The sequence below is a fragment of the Psammomys obesus genome, unplaced genomic scaffold (genome assembly GCF_907164565.1).
Source record: "Psammomys obesus unplaced genomic scaffold, mPsaObe1.curated_primary_1811, whole genome shotgun sequence".
Classification (NCBI taxonomy): Eukaryota; Metazoa; Chordata; class Mammalia; order Rodentia; family Muridae; genus Psammomys; species Psammomys obesus.
The window spans coordinates 43,880,033-43,883,931 of NW_026593286.1; the positions used below are offsets into that span (position 1 = coordinate 43,880,033).

General features: G+C 36.5%; 1 pseudogene; it reads right to left on the minus strand.

The window, feature by feature from the left end:
- Nucleotides 1-511: 511 nt before the first annotated feature.
- LOC129683582 (60S ribosomal protein L23a-like) lies at nt 512-982 on the minus strand (annotated as a pseudogene).
- Nucleotides 983-3,899: the final 2,917 nt, after the last annotated feature.

Sequence of the window (3,899 nt, forward strand, 5' to 3'; positions counted from 1 at the left end):
TAGCAGATACATCATCCAATTCATTCATTCAAAATACAAGGAACTGAATTTTTGGGAAATACTACAGTTTGTCCCCAGATATATGATCACTAAAAACACTAGGCTAAATACCAGCCTTCTGTGGCTTTATTTGGCCCCTTCATCATATTTTATGATGCCAAGATACTTTCCAAGTAATTTTTAATCTGCTTTTATTACTGCATGACTCCAGTTTTTATTATTTTTATGTCATCAACATGTGTCCTCACAATTTAGAATAAAAGGGATGTTGAGAGTTCTGTAGACATCATAAATGAAAAATGTCTTTGAAGATGGCCAAATTCTAGACTTAATGTTTAATAAGTACATAATGGATAGGAAATACAGAACAATAATGAAATTGAACCTCATTATAGTTATTATTTCAAAATTAGATAATATATTACTTTACATATCATTTTTTTTATATAACTCATTTCTTTTTTTTATGGTGGAAAAAGTATACATTTAGAATTAGCCAGCTGGACTCAGTTTAAATGATACTAATCTTTTTGGCAACATCCAGAATTTCAAAATCAGGAGCCGACTGAGCATAAGCTTTCTTCTCTCTGTCAGGACTTATCAGGGTATTAACTTTGGCCACATCAATGTCATAGAGTTTCTTCACGGCCTGTTTGATCTGGTGCTTGTTAGCCTCAGCACCCACAATGAACACAAATGTGTTGTTGCCCTCTTTTTTTTCTTCATGGCTGACTTGGTGGTCAGGGGAAATTTGATGATGGCATAGTGGTCAAGTGTTTCTCCTGGGTGGACTCTTTTGGGGGTATTTGGGCTTCCTCCTCAGCCTCAGTGTCTAGTGCCCCTAGAAGGTGGGTGACCTGCAGATCTTTTTCTTTTTGTGGCTGTGGATGCCTTTCAAACTTGCGTTCTTAGCTTTCAAGGACTTTGCTTTGGCTTTGGCTTTGGGAGGGGCAGGATATTCCTTCTCTGCTTTCTGTGCCATCTTGGCAAAAAGGCTATAAAATGATAAATTTTCCACGTATCTCTATTCATTTCATGAAATTCAGAGTTTTTAAATGCAACAATTGTCAGTTTAAAAAATGTGAGATGAAATGATTAGCCAACAGTTGCAAAGACTTAATTGATAACCCTGATCTTGGAGCCAAAAATTATTTGGATTGTGACAGTTCAAAATTCATGAGGAGTAAAATTTACCTCTTATGTTATCTGAACCTTGTCTGGATCGAACATCAAATTTTACTTCATTTCAAAATATTATTTAATACTCATCATCTATGAAGAGGATTTTGACAGATTTTGTTTTTTAAAATTGCCACCATAAAGAGAAACTAAGTTTCTCAGAGAGAAGAGTCATAACGAGCTTCTGCTTTTGAGTGAACATAGGCTCTGTCCCCCAGTAACACAACTCTCAGAGGCAACTAGGCCCAAGTATTTTTCTTTACGATAAGGTGTTTCCAAAGTAAGTGGTTTTCCTTTTTGTTTTTAGTAGATTTCTTTAGCAGTTTCTTTAGTAGTGTTTGTAGTTTTCTTTCTTTTTTCAAGGTATGATCATTTATTTGTAACTCTTTTTTTTCATTTTATTATTATTAGCAGTAGTACTTACATTTTATTAACTCTGTGTCCCAGCTGTACCCCGCTCCCTCATTCCCTCCCAATCCTACCCTCCCTCCCTCATCTCCTCCCATCCCCTTTCCAAGTACACTGATGGGGAGGACCTCCTCCCCTTTCATCTGACCCTGTTTTATCAGGTGTCTTCAGGAATGGATGCAAAGTCAGTGGCCTAGCAGGGGGGTGGGGAGGTCAAAGAGTCTGTCATTGAGTTCATGTCAGAAATAGTCCCTGTTCCTTTTATGAGGGAAACCTGTGCTACCACGGGCTACATCTGAGCAGAGGTTCTAGGTTATATCCATACATGATCCTTGGTTAGATAAACAGTCTCATATATGATCCCTGTGATCAGATATATTTGGTCCTTGTGAAGCTCCTATACTCTCCAGGTCATACTAACTCCTCCTTCTTTCATATGATTCCCTGCACTCTGCCCAAAGTTTGGTTATGAGTCTTAGTATCTGCTTTGATACACTGCTAGGTAGAGTCTTTCAGAGGCCCTCTGTGGTAGGCTCCTGTCCTGTTACTTATTTTCTCCTATGTCCAATGCCCATTTCTTTTGTCTTTTTAAGTGAGGATTGATCATCTTACCCTGGGTCCTCTTTCTTGTTTATCTTCTTTAGGTGTATAGATTTCATTATGTTTATCATATCTTATAGGTCTATATAAGTGAGTATATATCATGTGTGTCTTTTTCCTTTTGGGATACCTCACTCAGAATGATCTTTTCTAGATCCCACCATTTGCCTGTAAAATTCAAAATTTCCTTATTTTTGATTGCTGAGTAGTATTCCATTGGGTAAAAATATCACAATTTCTGCATCCATTCCTCCATTGATGGACATCTGGGTTGTTTCCAGGTTCTGGCTATTACAAATAAAGCTGCTACAAACATGGTTGAGCAAATGTCCTTGAGTGTACTTGAGCAAATTTTGGGTATATGTCTAGGAGTGATATAGCTGGATCTTGAGGAAGTGCTATTCCTAATTGTCTGAGAAAGCACCAGATTGACTTCCATAGTGGTTGTACCAGCTTACATTCCCACCAGCAATGGAGGAGGGTTCCCTTTCTCCCCAACTTCTCCAGCATGTGTTGTCCTTTAAATTTTTGATCTTAGTCATTCTGATGGGTGTAAGGTGAAATCTCAGGGTCGTTTTGATTTGCATCTGTCTGATGGCTAAGAATGTTGAGCATCTCTTTTAAGTGTTTCTCTGCCATTCTACATTCCTCTACAGAGAATTCTCTGTTTAGCTCCATACCCCAATTTTTAATTTGATTCCTTAATTTGTAGCTTTTTAACTTCTTTAGTTCTTTATATAGCTTTTTAACTTCTTTATAGCTTTTTAAGTTCTTTAGTTCTGGATATCAGTCCTCTGTCAGATATAGCATTGGTGAAGATCCTTTCCCAGTTTGTATGCTGTCGTTTTGTTCTGACAAGAGTGTCTTTTGCTTTAAAGAAGCTTTTCAGTTTCATGAGGTCCCATTTATTGATTGTTGCTCGTAGAGCCTGTGCTGTTGGTGTTCTGTTCAAGAAGTTGTCTCCTGTGCCAGTAAGTTCCAATGTCTTACCCACTTTTTCTTCTAACCGATTTAGTTTATCTGGTTTTATGTTGACATCTTTGATCCACTTGGACTTTAGTTTTATGCAGGGTGATAAATATGGACCTATTTTGATTTTCCTGCATGTAGATATCCAGTTACACCAGCACCACTTGTTGAAGATGCTGTTTTTTTTTTTTTTTTTTTTTTTTCTTTTGTATGTGTTTTTTTTTTTTTTTTAATTTTTTATTTTTTTTTTTGTTTGGGTTTTTTTTTTTTTTTTTTTTTTTTTTTTTCCTATTGAATGAGTTTGGCTTCTTTGTCAAGAATCAAGTATTCATACGTGTGTGGGTTTATTTCTTTTTCTTCTATTCGGTTCCATTGATCCTTTCTGTTTCTATGCCAATGCAGTTTTTATTACTATTACTCTGTAGCACAGCTTAGGTCAGGGGTGGAGATACCTCCAGATGATCTGTTGTTGTACAGGATTGTTTTGGAGATTTTGGTTTTTTGTTTCTCCATATGAAGCTGAGAATCTTTCTTTCAAGGTCTGTAAAAAATTGTGTTGATATTTTGATGGGAATTGCACTGAATCTGTAGATTACTTTTGGCAGGGTGACCATTTTCACTATGTTAATCCTACCAATCCATGAGCATGGGAGATCTTTCTATCTTCTGATATCTTCTTCAATTTCTTTCTTCAGAGACTTAAAGTTTTTTTTTCAAACAGGTCTTTTACCTGATTGGTTAGA